Source organism: Leptidea sinapis, chromosome 13 (assembly GCF_905404315.1).
Source record: "Leptidea sinapis chromosome 13, ilLepSina1.1, whole genome shotgun sequence".
NCBI classification, from domain to species: Eukaryota; Metazoa; Arthropoda; class Insecta; order Lepidoptera; family Pieridae; genus Leptidea; species Leptidea sinapis.
Window position 1 is genome coordinate 334,904 of NC_066277.1, and position 22,957 is coordinate 357,860.

At 35.4% G+C, this 22,957-nt stretch overlaps 1 protein-coding gene across 1 annotated transcript in view; it reads right to left on the bottom strand.

The window, feature by feature from the left end:
* The window catches only part of LOC126967704 (O-acyltransferase like protein-like), an 89,089-nt gene that overhangs the window by 65,787 nt on the left and 345 nt on the right, over nucleotides 1–22,957 (bottom strand). The window contains exons 2-3 of the mRNA XM_050812306.1: nucleotides 20,001–20,140; nucleotides 17,511–17,850 (exon numbers count right to left, since the gene is read on the bottom strand). The gene's annotated coding sequence lies outside the window, so the exon portion shown is untranslated. The remainder of the gene's footprint in view (nucleotides 1–17,510; nucleotides 17,851–20,000; nucleotides 20,141–22,957) is intronic.

Below are 22,957 nucleotides of genomic sequence, written 5' to 3' on the forward strand. Positions count from 1 at the left end.
GTTGTAATGTTGTACTGAATTTCATAACAACCCTCCTATGTTTTTTTTATCCCTTCATGCGCAAAGAGTTTCAACATACAGCCACATTCTTATTGCTCGATGCGTGGTATCTGTATGAATTTCAAAAAAAGAACATTTTCGTTTACGCGCGCTCCACACTCCCAGAACGTCGAACGCCGTAAAAAAAAGTAGGTTTTTCGAATCCCCGCCATTTTTCTTCGATATTTTTATTGTTTTGTTTACAAAAAATGAGCGATTCATATTAAACGCTGCAAAAGAATATTATATTCGAGTCAATTTTAAGTATTGCACTATACAAAATGTAAATTACTACTAAAATAAATAATTGTTTCATTAATACTTAGTTTATTTGTATATAATCAGTAATGAATGATATAAGGTAAGTAAGCTAACTGTTTCAGAATCTTTTAGAGGATTCATATTCTGGGTGTAGATAAAGCCTTGTATGCAACTGTTGATAATTAGGTATTAAAACACTCATGTGATGTGTTAAATCCACATTCGTGTTTTAATACCCAACAGTTACACAACAGTTGCATAAACAACTATTACATCATCCAAACAAGTGTTGTAATGTTGTACAGAATTTCATAACAACACTCTTTTGTTTCTTTTTCGATCCCTTCATGCGCAAAGAGTTTCAACAGACAGCCACATTGTTATTGCTGGATTTATGGTATCTATATGAATTTCAAAAAAAGAACATTTTCGTTTACGCGCGTTCCACACTACCAGAGCGTCACGCGCTGTAAAAAAAAGTAGGTTATTCAAATCCCCGCCATTTTTCTTGAAAAAATGAGTGATTTAAGTTATGACAGCACACCGCCGAATATTTTAAACGCTGCAAAATAACATAATATTCGAGTGAATTTTAATAATTGCATTATATAAAATGTAAATTACTACTAATATAAATAATTCTTTCATGAATACTTAGTTTATTTATATATAATCAGTAATGGATGATATTACGTTACTACTAGGACTGGCTGTTTTAATGTTAGCAGTAACTGTTTCAGAATCTTTTAGAGAATTCATATTCTGGGTGTAGATAAAGTCTTGTATGCAACTGTTGATAATTAGGTATTAAAACACTCAAGTGATATAATGATAAACCCACATTCGTTTTTTAATGCCCCTTATTACACAACAGTTGCATAATAGTTATTTATGCAACTGTTGTGTAATCAAAACACGAATGTGGCTTTATCTCACGAGGCGAAGCCGAGTGTGATAATAGTATCACATGAGTGTTTTAATACCTAATTATCAACAGTTGCATACAAGACTTTATCTACACCCATAATATGAATCCTTTAAAAGATTTTGGAACAGTTACCTTACTGCTAACATTAAAACACCAGTCCCTAGTAGTAACCTAATATCATTCATTACTGATTATATACAAATAAACTAAGTATTAATGAAACAATTATATATTTTTGTAGTAATTTACATTGTGTATAGTGCAATAATGAAAATTCACTCGAATATAATGTTCTTTTGCAGCGTTTAAAATGAAACGCTCATTTTTTGTAAACAAAACAATAAAAATATCGAAGAAAAATGGCGGGGATTCGAATAATAACCTACTTTTTTTTACGGCGTTCGACGTTCTGGTAGTGTGGAGCGCGCGTACACGAAAATGTTCTTTTTTTGAAATTCATACAGATACCACGCATCGAGCAATAAGAATGTGGCTATATGTTGAAACTCTTTGCGCATGAAGGGATAAAAAAAACATAGGAGTGTTGTTATGAAATTCAGTACAACATTACAACACTCTTTTGGATGATGTAATTGTTATTAGAACATTGGGTGTTTTAATGTTGACAATAAGCTAACTGTTTCAGAATCTTTAATAGAGGATTTAAAGCATGGGTGTAGATAAATAACTATTTCAGTACACTTGCTCGTAAAGTGAGCCTTATTACAATTCATATTCATATTCATTTTCATATTTATTTATTTGCTATTAAATAAGGTGGTACAAATTTTGTCTTAGAATAGCAGTATCTCCTATTTAGCCATTACCAATAGCATACAAACTGGGTCTTGGGCAAAAATTTTATTACAATACAAATTAATTTATTTTATATTTACAGAAAATTATAATTTGATATAATATAAAAAAAATTGATTAAAGTCAAGATAAGAATAATCCACTTAGAAGCCAATCAATGCCAAAGCCTTCATGGTTAGTGTGGGAATGTAGAAGAAACCTGGATATCCTCTGCAAGAGAAATAAAGTTACACTGGCCTGGATGCCGCACAAAGGAATAGAAGGTAATGAGAAAGCTGACCAGCTAGCTAAGGATGGTGCCTCATCCCCCTTCATAGGCCCTGAACCCTTTTGTGCAGCTGGTGAATCTCTTATTCGCAATGTCCTAAAGATGCAAGAAATGCTGGAGGCAGCCAGCTACTGGTCCTCATTACCAGGCCATCGGCAAGCTAAGCTACTCCTAGGCAACTATCAACGTAAGCATGCCAAAAAATGCATAGACTTGGACAGGACACAACTGAGAGCCCTCACGGGGTTCCTATCTGGCTATTGCAAGCTACATGGGCACCTAGCCAGAATGGGTCTCAGTGAATCAAACCTGTGCAGATTCTGCTGCGAAGCCACTGAAGATCTAAATCAAAATCCTTTACTCTAAAAAACTCTTCTACAGAATAAAATGTGTTTTGAAGTAGCCAACTGTATAAGGATACTTTAAATCTTGAAAAACCTAACAACTTAAATGAATCAGGCATCTTATTGAAAATTTTCATGCCCATCCAGAAGCAATTGTTCTGAGATAAAGTGCTATGCGGAACGACTCTAGTCACTAACCTATCAGCTTTCCTAAGTATTTTAGTACTGTGGGTCATATGTTTTTGCTGTAAGTATAGCACACTGTGATTTTCCTTCACAAATTTTGCCATCGCGTAAATGTATAGACCAGGAAGCGTCGATAATTTCAGTGACTAGAAAAAGGGCTCATCTCAAAAAGGGACATCGTTCTTAGGGTCATAAACCGAACTATAACATGCATAATAATATTACACACTATTGCATAACAGATTTATTCCTACAAAGTTAAGTTAGTACCTAACTGCAAATTATATGAGTGTAAACAGAGCATTTTTAATTCAACCGGATATTGCAGTTTTTTTTTTGTAGCAAAGAGCTTTTATACTGCTGAAAATACATTTACATTTTTGGAATAATATCGTTTTGAAAATTGTAAATTCACCAATTGTTTTAAAAACTAAACGGTTTATGGAATAGGTACTGTGACACCACGGTAAACCTAGATAGTCATACCATAAAGTGGTACACGGATGGCTCCAGGACTCAAACCGGTACCGGTGTTGGAGTTTTCGGCCCAGCAATCAAATATCATGAACCCTTAGGTAAAGCAGCAACTATATACCATGCGGAAGTATATGCACTAGACAGGTGCTTACAAATGAACCTCGACAGGAATTACCAGTCAAGGAACATTGCCATAATGTCAGATAGCCAAGCAGCTCTCAAGGCACTGTCATCCTACACAATAACTTCATGGTTAGTGTGGGAATGTAGAAAAAACCTGGATATCCTCTGCAAGAGAAAAAAAGTTACACTGGCCTGGATACCGCACAAAGGAATAGAAGGTAATGAGAAAGCTGACCAGCTAGCTAAGGATGGTGCCTCATCCCCCTTCAGGCCCTGAACCCTTTTGTGCAGCCGGTGAATCTCTTATCCGCAATGTCCTAAAGAAGCAAGAAATGCTGGAGGCAGCCAGCAACTGGTCCTCGTTACCAAGCCATCGGCAAGCTAAGCTACTCCTAGGCAACTATCAACGTAAGCATGCCAAAAAATGCATAGGCTTGGACAGGACACAACTGAGAGCCCTCACGGGGTTCCTATCTGGCCATTGCAAGCTACATGGGCAGGTGCCCATGGTCTCTCTCTAGGTAGGTCTCTCCTCTGGCTAGGTAGCCAGAATGGGTCTCAGTGAATCAAACCTGTGCAGATTCTGCTGCGAAGCCACTGAAGATCCCATACACATTCTTATGGAATGCGAAGCCTTTGCCAGAATCAGGCTGGGGTGTCTTAAAACACCTTCGCTCAAATCAGAGGACGTGCCTTGAGGATCCTACGATTTCTAAAAGCAATAGGTCTCGATGATATAATTTAAATCTCGGCACAGTGACACGCATCCTAGTTAGTAGCCTCGATTCTCCTCCGTAACTTTTAAGCTTGAGAGCAGGCGCGCTAGCGCAAGAAGGGGGCACAATAGATCCTAGATTTTAAGTGCATTGAAATCCCCAAATTATAATGATAATAATAAATAAATAATGCAATAGGTACATGTTTGTTTTTTTCCTCGCATGTGTGTTGATAAAGTGCGTATAAAAGTTGCTCACTAGACACTCGGCCAATTTATGCCCTCGCCCAAAGAGAATGTAAATACTATGTAAAAAGAGGCGGGACTGCCTAAGCAAAAATTTAAATCTAATTTAGTATGAAACGTGATGTCAAATCACTGTGACAAAAGTTTGAAATAGTAGTAATTACATTTGGCGATTGGCGGCGAAGTATAATCTGGCTAAGTTTGAAAGCGAATAGTTCGTTCGTCGTTCTTATAACGTAGTGGATTTCGGCTATCTCCGTTTTTAACAAGATTATAGCCGTGATCTCTCAATCTATCAATGACTGCAAATTTCATACAATCGAGTGAATCTTTTTTCTTTTTTTTTTGCTAGGCTGCTCTCGTCCATGGCTCCACAGCCTCTGTATAATGAGCAACTTAGTTCACTTATACCATAATATACTACACACATCCAAAAAGTCTAAGCAACATGCAATAATTTAAATTTAAGGATGGTTTTTCACATTATAACGTTGTATTTTATTCTTAAAATAATGTTTTTAGGGTCCTATAATGTAAAAATAACAGCTGTTGTCTTTATAAGTTCTTTTAATAACAGAAATTAAAAATATGAGAATATACTGCAGAAACTAAGGTACATAAGCAACTAAAAATTTTTTTAACAAAATGAAATTTCCAAATAATAATAAATATAAATTTATTGTGAAATAATAGGATAATTTAATACAAAGTATGGCCTCCTATGCTATTCAGAACTTGTCATCTTGCGGTATTCGCTCCCAATGGAATTGTAGCAAATCCTTCAGCTGTTGGGTTGTTGTCATCCGTCCAAGTCCTTCAAAACACGTCTCTTGAGCATGTCACATGCGTGCTCGATGGAGTTGAGGTCTGGCGATTGTGCAGGCCAGGGCAATACCCAGACGTTCTCCGTTGCCAAGTATTGACTGGTTCGCCGAGCTATATGTGAACATGCATTGTCATGCATTAACGTAAAATCGGAGACAAAGGTTTGTGCAAATGGTTGGACATAAGGTCTGAGAATATTCTCAACGTAATTTTCAGCGTTCATGTTTCCATTTACAAAAACGAGTTCGCCTGTTCTTCATAATACCCGCCCATACCATAACTGTTCAGCCGCTGTATGTATGAACTTCCTGAATGCACCTGAGCCTTTCAGTATTTCTGGGGCCGACGGTACACTCGCACCCTTCTTGTATCACGCCTAAACCCGAATTGTGAGTCATCGGAAAACATAATTTTATCCCATTTTTCCTGGGTCCATGTTCTGTGTTCTCTACACCATTCATTTCGACGAGCGCGATTCCCGTGACGTATCGGTGGGCACCTAATTGTGCGTCGGGCCCGTAGGCCATACTCATGCAGTCGATTTCGCACAGTTTGGGTACTTACATCAGTACCACTTGAATTTTGTAGCCTCAAACCTATCTCTCGAGCGGTTAACATCGGCTGACGTCTTGCAGTCAGTTGTATGTACCGGTCTTGCTGAGTGGTTGTACTCCTTTTACGGCCTGAATGCTGTTCAGCGGGTTCCCTTGTATTATTGTAGCGCTGACAAAGACGACAAATAACACTTCTATGAACGCCAAAATGCCGAGATACCTGAGATTGAATACTTCCCGCTTGCAACATCCCTACAGCTCTTTGCATTTCATTTGCCGTCAAATGACATCGCTCCAAGACGTAAAGAATATCTAACAATTCAATTTTGTCGCTAACTTAATTTAAATGGTTGGTAAAATTATAAAATCAAGACTTAACGTAGCCATAAAAACGCACTTAAATTCAAACAAATTCTCTTTCATTTAATTTTATGGAAAAAAACAAAACATAATAGATTTTTTTTACAACCAGCCAGTATGTCCTCAATAGCAAAAAAGGTTAAATACCTATGCACTTTGAATAAAGACTTAGAAATTAAATAACATAAATGGTAAATTTGTAATATCGTGCTTTTTTGATGTGTGTATTTGTATATTTGTAATATAGTTTGCTCTTCTTTTTTATTATAACCCTGGTTTGGAATAAGCTTCTTATTTAGTAAATCAATCATTAAATAGTTTATTTGGTGTTTGTAAAAGGTCATGGCCGGTAGAAATATATTGTAAAAAGGAAAATACTTCATTTCAAAATTTAAATAACGTTGTAAGATTTACCAACATTACCAACATAGTCTTTGGAAAACTAGAAGTGTAAGTGAAATCAAATAGTGTTTCTGAGCAGACTGGTCGAACATGCAGTACCTGGAGATGTAAATACCACGTTGGTCCGAACTAAATTATAGAGATAATATATATTTTTTTATGACAATCAGGGACGAGACGAGCAGGACGTTCAGCTGATGGTAATTGATACGCCCTGCCCATTACAATGCAGTGCCGCTCAGGATTCTAGAAAAACCCAAAAATTTCGAGCGGCACTACAACTGCGCTCGTCACCTTAAGACATAAGGTTTTAAGTCTCGTTTGCCCAATAATTTTACTAGCTATGGTGCCCTTTAGACCGAAAAACAGTAATGCTTACACATAACTGATTGATGGCAGAAATAGGCGCCGTTATGCTACCCATAATCTAGCCGGCATCCTGTGTAAAGGAGACTCCCACTGGTAAATATAACCGTTATTCTTGGTTTGATTTATGGACACTATTGGTCATGCTTGCCAGGTAATGTTTAGGAATGAATGAGTTAGAAAATATAATAATAATATGCTCCGATTTCACCAATGATACTTCAAACTGAGTTTGATAAAGCTAAGTTTTACGTTAACGAGTTCAAATGTCATTATTGATCTAGATTAAATACAAAACGATTTCACAAATGATATTTCAAACTGAGTTTGATAAAACTAAGTTTTACGTAAACCCGTACAAATGCCAGTTTGAATCTCAATTAAACACAAAGCAATTTCACCAAAGATATTTCAAATTGAATTTGATAAAACTAAGTTTTACGTAAACGAGTACAAATACCAGTTTTGATCTCGATTAAACAGAAAGCGATTTCACCAATAATACTTCAAACTAAGATTGATACAACTAAGTTTTACGTAAACAAGTGCAAATGCCAGTCTTGATCAAAAACCGATTTCAGCAATGATACTTCAAACTCAGTTTGATAAAACTAAGTTACGTAAACGAGTAAAAATGCCAGTTTGAATCTCGATTTCACCAATGATATTTCAAACTGAGTTTGATAAAACAAAGTTCTACGTAAACGGGTACAAATCCCAGTTTTGATGTCGATTAAACACAAACCGATTTCACCAACAATATTTCAAACTAAGTTTTACGTAAACAAGTACAAATGCCAGTCTTGATCTTGATTAAACACAAAGCGATTTAAACACCGATACTTCAAACTGAGTTTGATAGAACTAAGCTTTACGTAAATGAGTGAAAATGCCATTCTTGATCTCGATTAAGCGATTTCACTAATACCTTTTGAGCGTGTTGACGTAAACTGAGTTTACATGTCATCATGCAATTGAATTCAAATACCTATCAAAACTGACATCGATAAGTATGATCAAAATCAAAATTGTTGAGTAAATATCAATATTTCTATCACAATAACGACAGTGACTTATGACCTTCTACCGGAGGATATCCCTCGCCCTATCAACATTCCTATTGTTCTCACTTTATGTAATTCCCCTTTCATAAAGATTCTTTACAAATTTATTTCCCGCAATGATATTAAATTTTTCTTTTTATCCTCCATCTACGCTTTTATTAGGCACAATATATTCCCATTTACATTCACACATTTCCCCTTAAATTTTGATTGGATACTAACAGGGTAGCTAATATTATGGGTATGCATTACTAACCGTACTAACTCTTGTTGTATTCTTCAGTTCACAAAAGGAAAACGCAGCTATATCAACCGATCATTCCCGATTATTTAGTTCTTTCTGTACTTCAATCAGCTAAATAAAAATAAAAAAATCTCTCCACCATGACGTTATCTGAATCGTCGACATCCAGTCGACGGAGCCATTTAATTAAAAAAAAAGACAATGACAACTCTTGAACGGGATAAAATTTATTGAACGGCCAACGGCGGTCAGCATTTAAACACGTTTGGGCTAAAACTGCGTTTAGTTTATGTTGGTGAAATCCGTATTGAATCTGTAATCTTGTTTACATGCGTAAGCTTAGTTCAAAGTGTTGTAATCGCGTTCTACTTCAATGTGAAACCGGCGCTAAGTAGATACATAGGTTGGTAATAGTTTTGTAAACATTATCTAAGATTAATAATAAAATAATATTTAATCTTACCAATTCAAGATCTCGAGGATTGTCAACGAAAGTGAATGGCATTAACCACACGACGTGCACCATGATTATTAAGAATATTAATACAGTTCTGTGAAAAAATGCAAAATTATGTTTTCATTATAATTAGATACGGAACAGATGTGTGTATAGGTCTTAGATTAAGGATTGGTCTCCGCTGCCCTCCAAATAGATACCGCACTACCTAAGAACAATAGCTTTTTTATTACGGCAACTATTAGATGCTTGTGTGCTTGGCATCTTGACACTCAATGGTAGCTTTAAAATTTTGTTACATACGCTTCGTGATATTTTATATTGAAATCAATAAAATACTTTCTGATGATATGTCATCCCAGTGTCATTCTTTTTTCTTGTATTATTATTTTTACAATGTTTTACTACGCAACCCGCTATTTTAATTCAAATTCAAATTCAAATATTTTTATTCAAAATAGGATGTGACATCACTTATTGAAAGTCAAAAACTACCACCCATTCCAAAATGAATGCCTCAGACCTGAGAAGAATGGGCGCAACAAACTCAGCGGGCTTTTTTTTTTCATCGAATAAATATGTTTACAAAGTAATATTGTACAATTAAACTTATTATTTAATAGCCTGAGGGCGGTCACTCCATTCCCAATCGGTGGTATCATTAAGAAAGTCATTTATGTTATAGTAACCTTTACCACACAAACGTTTTTAACAATTCTTTTGAATAACGTTATACTTTTGTTTTACCACAAAAGACCTACTAACTTACTAACTCGACTTAGCCGAGTAGTAGGCATCATAAGTTTATGTCTCAATTATTAGTTAGTTAGTTTAAATTATTAGGAAAGTTTGGTAAAAATTAAGAATCCATTGGCATGAATTTGAGGGGTCCCCTTTACCCTCCCCTGCACTACCAGGGTGAGGAAACTTTTAGTTTCAGATTTAGAATTTTTAATATCATAACCTCAATGTCCAAAAATTAATAAATAACATTTAAATGACACAATTTCATTAGTTTTATTAATTACTTAAATTCGGTATATTACTTTGAGTATTATCTAGATTCTGTTAATACTGAAATATTACAATAAATACTGGTTGTTGCCCGGCCTGCGGCATATGTATCATATGTATTTTTGTTCTAACTTAACCTAACCTACCTTTAGTTTCTGGAAAATGATTTTGTTTTCAGATAAGTTTTAGCTTGGTATACCTATAATCTTTAATCTCATCTAGATTCTGTTTCCTGAAATATTACTATAAATACTGGTTGAGGCCCGGCCTGCGCGCTGGGCTCATATGTATTTTTGTTCTAACTTAACCTAACCTTCCTAACCTAAGCAGACCAGACAAACGTTTTTCTGTTTATAATTTTAAAAAAAATGCGGATGCAATTTCGTAAAATCATGAGGACTTTTTTCCATTTTTATTGATCCAAAACAACAAATATTTTTATACAATATATATGGATATATATATATATATATTTATATATATAGATGGCAAATCCAGCACATACTTACTTTATTACGTGTAGACATTGAAAACTTTTAATTCTAAGATCTTTATGCTCGTTTGAGGTATACTTGTTCCAATTTTTGATTAGTGAAAAACATAGTAAATACGGATTACCTGAAAATATATAAATATAAAATATATATATTTAAGTAGTATTTCGTTTATTTTGTGATAAAACTCTTTTTAATTATAATATCCTATAATTACACCGTAATGAATATTACCTATATATTAAAGCTAGTGGCGTAAACATTTAACAATGATTAAATTATGTTTAAACAGTACATACTTTAATGAACTCTCTATAATAAAACCATACAGTGTTTAAATTCTCTTTGATAAAACCTTCAACAGACTCATGAAGAAGAAGAAATAAACAGTTTAAAACTTTTCGAAATAAAAGTGATCATAGACTTAGTAGAAAATACTAGCCTCGTAGATAGAATATGAACAATATATGCTTCACTAAAATAACAATAATTATGTGATAGAGACACATAAATTCGATTGGTATTGAGAGTAAGCGAGATACACTACAATATCTGCTATCTCTTTTACGTATCCGATTTTTTTGTTTGGGCCCAGTTCATCGGCTCCCAACAAACTATGGATGCCGTGGTGCAATATTGTTTAATTTCAATTCGAATTGAATTAATTCTGATTGTTAATACGTAAATTAGTGATTTGGTGTGAATTTCTGAATTCAGTTGTTATTAATATGGGGCGTTGTTTTCTATTACGTTTTATAATTCTTACAACTACAGAACAAAAACATGAAAACATAACACACGTCACAGACATCACTATCTCATTTACATATTATAGCCTATATAATAGACAACCTGACCGCTCGATAGTGCGTGACAATGTGTGCGCTTATCCAGTTCAATATTATAAAAATTTAATTTATACCAAAATTTATTGACGATGCGGGATTCCAACACGCGCCTCTTGGAAGCAGTCCCAGCGCTCTACCAACTAATCCAACCACCCGCGTGATCCGCATATCGTGATATTATGTTTTGTTGTATGTATGCCACAACCATAGGACCTACTTTACAGTTGATAACCTTTGTTTTTCTGCTTAACCCAATAATCGCATGTAAGGAGATTGCCTTGAGATGTCTCTCTTTCAAATTTAAAAAGTATGGTAGGGCATTTAAAACCTACACATTAATTTGGTAGGCTGTCGTGTAAATAGACAGTCTACAGCGGGGAACGTAAATCGAAAAAAATTAGCGGATAATTATGGCGACAATTAATGTAAGAACCAATCCACTAACCTGTATTAAATCTAGAGTTTCTTAAGGAGGAATACTCGCAGATCAGTCTTGATTCGTGGCTTGTCGTTGTCGCAGGAGAGCGGATAAAAACAGCAATCAGGAAGCATCCACGGTATATTCGGGAACTAGATTGATGTCACAAGCAAGTCTTCAAAATATATGTAGTGGACACGTGGCACACAAAAACGATTAAAAGGTTATAGAATCAATCACGACAGGTAGACAACTCGAAGACAACTGTGTGACTGGTTTTTGGCGCGCGAGTCGATTATTCGCACGTATTCAGCGCGCATGCGCGACAACTAGCGCAATCTAGACCTTTCATGCGTAACTAAATTCAATTTCAAGTTAGCAGAAGGCCCAATGCATCAGATGCCGTCATAACTTATCCACATAAATGAAACATTAATATTTTAGTGAACTATACAATGAGCTGCTTCACCATGCTCCCCGCCTTGGAAGGTCGGAGACCTTTCAACATGAATGAAGTAATATTATATAAATTAAATAAAAGAGTACAACCAATTATCTATAGTTACCTCTAATTAAGCGGTATCATGATTACTAGTGAAAAATCTCAATTAATCCCATAAGAAATAAATTTAAGCGGTAAAGGAGATTAACTTAGAATTCTGTCAAAAAACAAAAAACGTAAAAACAAAATGGCTCAAAGAGTGGTCTATTAATTAATAGGTTTTTTTAATAACAATAAAATACCGAATCTAGTCTTAACCTTTGCAACTCGAGCAATATTATCGGTGCCAGAAAAAACCTCCCTAATTATCTATATAGTAATAAACTATTGGCCAACATAGCGGGGGGGAATCGTCCTGTCCAACTAATACGACAGTTCCGACCACTTCTGGTTTATCAGGAGTAGACCACTTCTGTCGAATCTGAAGCTTATGCAGATATTCAGTGTGCCATTTCTTCCAAAACGATTGCACCATGCTGTCTAACAAATTTTTACGCTGTACTAAATTGAAAGGTTGATCAGACAAATCTGGAGCAGGAAAATATTTTAGCGGTGAAGCCATTAAAAAATGAGCAGGAGTAATAACCTCAGGATATGGATCAGAGGATACCACATTAAGAGGACGTGAGTTCATGATACATTAAACTTGGGATAAAACTGTTTGGAGCTCTTCATAAGTGAGAAGCTGCAACCCAATAACTCGATATAAATGTGTCTTAATATTTGATTCCCACATAGAACCAAAATGTGGTGATCTAGGCGGTATCATTTTCCAATTAATTTTATGCAAGATAAATTCTTGAGAAAGGGAAGTCTTAAATTTTGAAGTCAATAAAAATGTATATAACTCATCCAATTGTGCCTTAGCGCCAACAAAATTAGTTCCGTTATCGGAATAAAGGCAAGACACAGGCCCCCGACGGGAAATAAAACGCTTGAAAGCGGCTAAGAACGCATCAGTGGTTAAATCAGAAACTAACTCAATGTATGCCTTTTGAGCATGTTGTCCTCTTCGAGAGAGAGAAAAAGTGATACGAATAGGACCTGCATAGTCTACTCCAGTATGCACAAATGCTTTAGCCTCTGAGACACGATAGGTAGGAAGGTCTGCCATAAACGGCGTTGGATGATGCGGGTTTAATTTAAAACAACAATTACATTTTTGAGTAACAGATCTTACGACAGTTCTGGCATCCAATATCCAATAACGCTGTCTAAGAATTGATACAAGAAGTCCTGGTCCTGTATGACAATTCATTACGTGGTAATGTCGAATAATCAAATTAACCACGTGATTATTCTTTGGAAGAAGAGCGGGATGCTTGGCATCAAAGGGAAGACTTGACTTGGATAGTCTTCCGCCAACTCTCAAAATGCGTTCTTCATCTAAGAAAACTGCCAATGATCGAAGTTTCTTAGACGGCAATTTCGAGTTTTTAAGTAAAGCGATATCTTGTGAAAAATATACAGATTGTAGTGTGCGGATCATAACTCGTTCCGTCAAATTTATATTTTCAACAGGACTCAAATTAGCGGTTAGATTATTTTTAAATTTAATAAAGCGGAGTACATAACATATTGTATGCAATAATTTATCCCATGAAGAGATACGCTGAGCTAACTCACATAGTATAGGAGGCTCGGTCATAGCGATAGCGGTTAAAACACGAGCTTTATGCTCTGGAAGTTCTACGGAATTCGTAGGAGAAAATCTTTGAATGGGCCAGAAGTTTGGTGGTTGCTGCAGCCAAGAGGGGCCATTCCACCACAACAGATGAGATACAAGTTGGAATGGCAGCAAACCACGAGAAAGGCAACTGGGATTTTCAACTCCAGTGACATGATAGAAATGTTCAGGACTTAAGTTTTCTTGACACCGGGCGATGCGGTTGCTGACAAAAACAAAAAAACGGTGTGGTATATGAGTGAATCCAGGATAGAGCAATCTTGGAATCTGAAAAAGCATAAATTTCTGAAATTGGAAAGCGGCTGGAGTAAGACTCCTTCACGGTAATTATTTATTTAGACATTAGTCAGTATTTGTCACTTTAGTTGGTGATGCCTTAGACTTTGCGCAAAGCAACGTCAATGTGAAAGCAGAGGGCATAAATCGAACAACTATATCCTTGAATACTTGCGTCACAGAATGCAACAAGGTTTAAAGTGCACTCAAGTGTAACACCTACATGACGCGGAATACGCAAGTTATCTAGTAGCAGGAATTCCTGTATTAGGGCGTTAAATTTTTGTGTGATGTGCAACGGAGTAGGATCATCCCAGCCAATATTGCTCAGCCACAGCTCTTTAATGAGTAATTTAGCGTACATAATGACGGGAGCGACCAGACCTAGCACGTCAAATAAGCGGGCTACTACGGAGAGTATTTTTCTCTTAGTACATTCCTCGGAAACTTGACAGGAAGTAAAGCGGAAAGTATCACTCAAAGGTTCCCATGATAATCCTAAAACCTTCGATACATTTTGACAAGCGTCAAAGTGTATAGAGGAACGGTGTGTCAGGTAGACTGCTCATTAACTCTGGCGAGTTGCTTCGCCACTTTACCAAATCAAAGGAACCCGACGAAAACATTTTAATCAGGTCCTGAGCCAAACTCTTGGCAGTTTCCTCATCGGGAGCGGAGTAGACTAGGTCATCTGTATACAGACTCGATTCTGCAATTTTAGCAGCTTCTGGGAAGTGGGAATTCTGAAGCCAGCTGTCTCACTGTGCGCATTGCCAAAAATGGGCTTGACTTGAGACCGAAAGGAACGCAGTTAAATTCAAATGTGCGGATATTTTCATTTTCATTAAATCTAAATAATATTCGTATGTATTTGCGTTGATCCTTAAAAACCCCAATGCGGAGGTACATAATATGTTTAATGTCAGCATTTATAGCGACAGTGAATAATCGAAATTCTAACAACAAACGAAACAAATCGGTTTGCATGTTACGGCCAACATGAAGAACGTCATTTGATGATAGTCCCGTATGAGTTTTCGCGCTAGCGTCAAGCACAACACGCGGCATAGGCTTGTCGGAACGAACGATAGCATGATGCGGTATATAATAACCTGTATCCGAAACTTCGGACTCCGAGACCGAACTCAAATACCCGTTATCTATATATTCTTGTATAACCTTGTTATAATTATCTCTTAGCTTAACATCTTGTCGAAATCTCCTCTCCAAGGCCAATAGTCGACGCAATGCAACAGCACGAGAGTTTCCAAGCTCTGACGGTAGTATTGGCGAAGGTGGACATTCGCGAGCGAGGGCCCAGGCGGCGGCGGTGGTGACGCGAGCTTCACCGGCATATCTCGCGATGGCATCGCAACAGTTCGTGTGTCGCGTCTACTAAGATCATTCTTATCTTTATTAAAGTGCAAAAGTGTATGGTGTCGCTTTTGACATAATTCGCAAACAGACGACGACCTACAGTTAGTTATGGTATGCGTAACACTAAGACAATTAACACATCCATGTTTAGATTTAATTCAATTAAACCGATCATGTACAGAAGGTACGTTTTTAAATTTAAAACAATTATAAAGTTTTGTGTTTTTATTTGAATAAGCGGGAGAAGTAGGTAATATAGTAGTACAGTCGTGGCTCGCGACGAATGACTTATAGGTTCGTCCGCTCGATTCACGCGTGGTCGCAGCGGTAGGTTTGTTCCCAGCCGGGGCTAAGCCTGTGTTGATATTAGAATTACGTATTTTATCTGAACGTTCTAAAATCTTAACTTGATCTTGAATAAAGTTTATCAAGTCTTTTGAAGAAGAAATTTCAACATCGCGGACGGATAACTCGAAAAATGTGCGGTTTGAGAATCTATTTTTCTTAAAGCACAGTGCAATAGAATAAAATCTGTTAAATCGTTTATATCTAATTGCTTTAATGCGGCTAGTGATGACGAATATTTTTCTATAAAAGCATTTAAACTATATGCGGAATGAGGACAACCCTTTAATTCTAAGATGTAATGTATGCCTAACGATCATTTATCTTGATACTTTTTAACTAGTGAATTCCAAATAATTTTATAGGCATCACCTCTAGGTATTATACCTGCGATTATTTTTAAAGCGGAATCAGTTAACTTACCCATTAAATATTGGATACGGTGAGAGTCTGTTAGTTCTTTTATGTGGAAGGAGTATTGTTGTTCAAGCGCGGCTGTGTGTGTGGCAAAGACAAGTGATCCGATAATATTTTATTCCTAACCCTTTTTATTTTAATATATAAATCATCAAATGATTCTAAGCTTTAAAAATTAGGTGAAGAACCTGGTTTTAAAGTTAATTCAATATCAATAATCTTATGCAATAACTTTTTATACTCTACCCTCAACTCATCTATAGTTTCTGAATCAGCTAAAAACTTCATTATTGCGTGAATCGAAACCAGAAACATTGACGGACAAATTATACAAACGATTTATTCTTTTGAATATTTCCTTTTCACCGTTCAAAATAAGCTGTTTAGATAATTTGTCATGATCCATTTTGTCTTTACTCATTTTACTTGAACAAAACTTATAAGATGAATATTAAGCTAATTGGTTGTCGTATGAAGTTAAATAAAGAAATTTTATTATTATTAATTTAATTACATAATGATAATTATATGCTGGACAATATCTGAGCTCGTGAGGACCATAAAGTATGGTAGGGCATTTAAATCCCACACATAAATTTGGTAGGCTGTCGTCAAAGAGGAACGGTGTGTATTAGGTAGACTGCTCATTAACTCTGGCGAGTTACTTCGCCACTTTACCAAAGGAACCCGACTTCGTTTTCCTTCTCTCTTGGTATATCTCCGTTAGAGACTTTCTTCTCTCTTGCAGCCCTTTTTTGTCTATACGCGTATATATTTTAAGTCTATCAGATAATCTAGTCAGATATACAACAAACTAAGAGAGGAAAGAGAAAAAGTGCTTAGACTAGGCAAGCGAAAAAGAAGGAAGATCTTTCGCTGGCTTTCGTTTGCTCTATGTGGACAAGGCATTAGTCAAGAGTTTTACGTCCACGAAATCGATCACATAAAGCTATTATAGTTATTTTCCCCCTATCATCATCATCATCATCAGCTGGAAGATGACAAATACCTCCCCGAAACATCGTTCCTGCACTGCCCTCATCCAACGCATTCCGGCGATCTTGACCAGATCTTCGGTCTATCTTATGTAGGGCCTACCAACACTGCGTCTTCCGGTACGTGGTCGTCATTCGAGGACTTTTCTGCCCCACCAGCCATCTGTCCGTCGAACTATGTGCCCTGCCCACCTCCACTTCAGTTTCGCAACCATTTATTTATTATTATTTTTTCCTTTATACTAGTGAGAAAACGTAATAAAGTAGCTTTCAAGAATCAATTTTTATTTCGACTTTTAGGGGATTTAGATTTTATAAATGGCAGGGGATTGAAAAATATTTATTCTAGTTGTACATCGTAGTTTGATGAATTTTGGAACGTACATAAATACATTCAACAGAGAATCTAATAATCTATTAGTATACATAGATTCCTATAATTAAATGATTAATGAGTCATACCTTTACTTTGATTTTTCGTTCTATTTAGCTGAGCATCATACATCGTACCAATAATATTGAGCAGAACTATTATTAAAATTGCAATTCCAAATATTCGATCTCCAATATCAACATCTACATCAACTCGACGCTTAGAATTATGGCAATAATTTATTCTTGATATTTTCGTTTCTACTTTATATTCATTGTAAATAGTTTCATTGAGGCATTCCGAAAGTACTATTTGTAGGTCCTCCATGTTTAAATTTTGAATATTTTGTCTTCTGCAACTTCTCGTGACACAGATCCCTCGTTCTATGTTTGAATGGTTAAATTGTTTTAGCTTATTTAAGGAATACTTCTGCAAATAAAATTATTGGATACAGTAAACGAAGTACTCGATTTATTCAACAGGTGAATAAATAATAAATAGCTGTGTCCACACTGTGCCTTTTTTTGTTGGCAGTAGGCATGCGTCTTTTTGTCTCGCGTCATAATGTATTCAATTATTCAAATCGCCAAACGAAAGTTGAATAGAATGTGAAAACGAAAGTTGAAGATTAAAAGGCACAGTGTGGCCATTACTATTGTGATTCGATTGAACAAAGAAAACATGTAAAGGAAGGTAAGTTATCATCTCGTAGGGCAAGCCATCCGAAGCAAACAGGTTGCAGATGGTACGGCCGAACATCAGCAAACACACATACATACATTATACTTTACATCACCGCACTTTCCTTTTGTCAAAAGTCCATCGGAGTATCAGATAGATTAGAGCGATTTTCTCATCAACCCCAAGCCCACAGCCGGTCCGAGGTTCGAGTCTCCTTTCCTTACACATAACTTCTTCACGGCAGAAATATAGTGGTTATTATTTTATTAACTTGTAAAACTTTGTAAAAGGCAATACATTATAATATTTTTTTATATTTTTTAATTTTTGTATGTATACATACAAAAATTAAAAAAATATGTATGCCCTATTTCCGGGTATATGTTAAGCGTGCGAACTTGACGCTGGCGTAAGATGTGATCCGACATACAATTACTCTTTACATCGTCATTTTGTGTAAGAGCGATAGCTTGCGACGCCTGCGCTTAGCGAAGCTTATTTTACCGTTAAGCGTCACTCCTAGATATTTAGCTGGACTAGTCCACAGGATGGACTTGCCGTACAAGTTAATCTGGCAAAGTGACTGGGCGAGCGGTTTTCTCTTCGATAGAGGCGGATTAATGTGGCCACACTCTGTGGCAACACCAGAGAAGTCACAAAATCGTTCTTGGCCCTTACTTACTTATTGTAATAACGATAATTTTGAAGTAAAACTTCTTTAGGCGTGACTTGGGTACCCCCAAGTAAGCAGAAAAATATTCTGAGTTACCACTCAGAATATTTTTCTGACGGCAGAAAAAAGTCAATTGAAAAAATTTTTAACCATTATAATTTAATGGTTTAAAAAAAATGTTTTAAATTGCTCAGTAATATTTTCTGAAAATCTCCAAGTGTATTTGTTTATTTAAGACTACTTTTGTAAAAAATAATACATAAAAGTTCTCAGTCTGACGTTTGCGACATTCGTTTATTTTTCTCGTCCATTGGACAGGCAAAAGGTTCCAGCCCATACAGCCATGTTCGTTAATATTCAATAACAATGTTTTATTAATATGTGTTATAATAATAATTTAATCTTCAATTTCTTATTATTTTTATTCAATTATTTATTAATAACACGGCTTTAATTAAAGAAAGTATATAATTAATGGTATAAATTAAATCTTCTTGTCTTTCAACTTTTTAAGAATATTTTTATATACTGGATGTCCTAGAATAGGTGGGACAAACAAGGGCAAACGAAAATAACATATTTTGTCTTTGAGCTTTCAGATAAGCAAAATATATATATATGTATCTGTTAATTATTCCTTAAGTTAATTATAATTGAGTTTCACTCAATCGCGCGTAAAGATTACACGCACACACTTTTTTAACTATATTACACAAACCAACTATGACATTTAAGATCGAAGTAGCAACAAATAACCATCAATATTTATTTTATTCAAAAATTCAATATTTATTTAAGTGTCTCTCCGCTAGTTGCAGAAAGCGTCCTTAAAGTTAATGTTTCATTTGAGATATAATGAAACATTAACTTTAAGGATGCTTTTCACAAGTAGCGGTAAGACAATCTGTCTATCGTCACTTTACACACACACACTTACGGCCGTCTACAATAACGTATCTGTAGTTATGGATACACCGGTCACCGTTTAATGACAAGATCTTATCAATCCAATATAGTTATAGTCCAATGGTTTAAATTTATGTCGATATGTTTTTTAATGAAAATGTAAATAAGCATAAAAGGATAGATTTGTCTAGCTCTAGTAAGTTTAACTAAGGATAGATATGTTATTGAAAACGACCGATACTGTACTTTAAATTAGAAAAAATTAAAAAGCACTTTTAGCGAGTGCTTTGAGCGACTCATCTAGGAATTCTCCACTTACTTTGATGATGTTTGTTACGTCATTATCAGGTTGTGTTATGACGTCCACAGCAACAACACAAAATAGACCGTCTTCACCAGCCATGCATTTTTCATAGCTATCCAGGTTAAACAGCGGTGGCATTAAGAAATAATCTGTAACTAATATCAACATCAGTTAACAACTAATAGTTCCTTTGATAACATTAAACCATATCTAATAATAAATCATAATGCTCAAGGCAGAGAGACGCCATTTTAAAGCTCATTCTTTACACTCTACATTTTTTTTTATTTTCATAGGGTGGCTAACAGCCATCAATACAAATACATATATCTAGATGTTTACATATGGGCCAATCAAAAGCCTCCACAAATAGTATTAAATAGTTGTTTAACGTTTTTACAAATTATTTACAGCTTAAACTAATAATTAAAGGCATTCCTATGTACTAGGTAGGTATCTTACGCATTTTTGCAATTTAAATTGACTTAAAGTATACACTTATATTATTATTATATTAGTTTTCCGTGACCTGAAAATAATCTTGTGTAATATGTTCCTTGAAAAAAAAGATCTATTTCGGATGATTGTAGTTTGTTATAAGTATTCGAAGTAGGTACGTGGTTAAAAGGAGTGTGATCTACAGTTTGTACGCATGAGTGGAATATGGAGGAGATTCTTGTTTATAGAATGTTGGAACGGAATATTGAGGTTTAATTTAGATTACTATTAATATAGATAATAAATAATTATTACTAAACCATTTTAATATTATTTTGTATAAATTAGCGTTAGCAGTATTTTAGTTTATATTAATTAAAAAGGCATAAAGCATAATAAAATGAGCGATGGAAACAATACCTATTAAAACAATTCCACCTTCGCAGGACACGCCACAAGTTAGGATATCATCCCCACCATCTGGATGTGTGGCGGTGCTCCACAGTGCGGTTTACAAGGAGCTTTCTTCCACGTACTACTAAGCTGTGGAATGAACTTCCTTGTGCGGTGTTTCCGGGACGATACGACATGGGTACCTTCAAAAAAAGCGCGTACACCTTCCTTAAAAGCCGGCAACGCTCCTGTGATTCCTCTGGTGTTGCAAGAGATTGTGGGCGGCGGTGATCACTTAACAACAGGTGACCCGTACGCTCGTTTGTCCTCCTATTCCTTTAAAAAAAATGCATCGCATCGACTACTTACATACCTACTACTGAGTAAGTAATATCTCGTTAATGCGCGGGCGTCGGCCGATGAACTCGGGTTATCGTACGAGAGGGAGTGCGGTAGACATGGTCACTTTACAATTCTTAATTATAGCGATTAGCGACGCGTGGCTGGATTTTGATGGTATTTAATATTCAAGAACAACGATGACATTACTATCACATAAGATGTTTTTACAATAACTACTGAGAAGGGCTAGATGCTTACGTACCTATAAAACAATAGTATATGGTCAATAAAGTACAATAATATAAGATACTATTTTTTTATTACAAAACGTCACTAATGGTTCTTTTTTAACCGACTTCAAAAAGAAGGAGGTTCTAATTTCATTAAAATCGATTTAAAAATAAATAAAATAAGGAAAAAAGTTGACCCTGTGGGCCATTCGTGCATTTCCCGCTAAAAGGAGATAGGCAATACATGGGCCATGGTTGTGTCAGACAATAATATATTTAATAATATAAATTACATTTTTACATTCAGTTTCGGGATAAAAATAAAAATAAAATCCCGAGTTTTTTATTTCATTAAAAAAATACTTTAAATGATTGAAATAATAAAATCGATCGCTATTAATCGAATCATAATCGATTAAGAGTGCCATCGTCATAGTACATTAATTAAAAATATTGATTTTTTAGGAATATAGTATCTCGTTAATCTTTTAAAATCGAATCGAAACAACTCGTCATGGGGTGAGCTTATGGTTTTATTCAATGTTATTTTTTGCGTAATAAATACCATAGTGTACTTCTAGTTATACTTCAAACTATAGGTCTACCAGGATCTGACGACAAAAAAAAAGTTTAAAAAATAGCGATTTTCTTATGGCAACAAAAAAAAAATGTCATTGAGCTATGTGCAAGCGTAAACTGGTTAGTAGGAATGACACGTCTTGATACTTTGGTTTATTGCATTTTTCGTGTGTATTATATTATGTATACTAAACTTTGGTTTATTTCAGGGGTTTCTAATACTACCATAAGACGAATTGTTGCTGAAGGCAGATCTAACAGAGGCGTATTGAGTACGCCCGGTAAAAAGAGGAAGGGTGGCAAAAAAACCTTGAATAGATTTGATTTAAAATTGATCAGAAACAAGATAAATGAGTTTTACACTGTACGAAAAGAAATACCCACTGTCATCAAATTGCTACAAATTCTTCGGGAGGAAATAAATTTCAATGGAGGAAGAGAATCATTAAGGTAACACAAATGAATTTCATTTTCTTTCTGTTTGAATATAATATAAAAACATAGTAATAACAATCTTATTTTGTCTTCAAACTTATTTTGAACGACATAGGATTCGAATTCGTGAAGTGCCAATCAAAAAGGACAATTTAAATGGAGCGACATGACATAAAGATACACGGATTCATGTATTTGGAGCGTATGCAAAAGAATCGAGAAGCCGATGATTAGCTAGATGTGGTTTATTTAGATCAAACCTCCATACACGGTTCATGTTCAGTGAACAAATGCTGGCAAAATAAAGATATTTGCAGGCCCATCTAAAAGTATTTCGGCAGGGCCTAGATGGATTGTACGTTAAACCCCATATAATTATTCTGGGGAATAATGAAACAAAAAGTTGCAGGTAAAAACGTCAATAGACTATTACCTACAAGTGATATAAAATCCTTAACAGAAGAAGCTTTCTCTCAAATAGGGATCGATGAATGGCGAAAATCTTGTAAACTTGCGAGAGTATTCAGTGAAGCTTCCTAGGGCCTCCGAACGTCG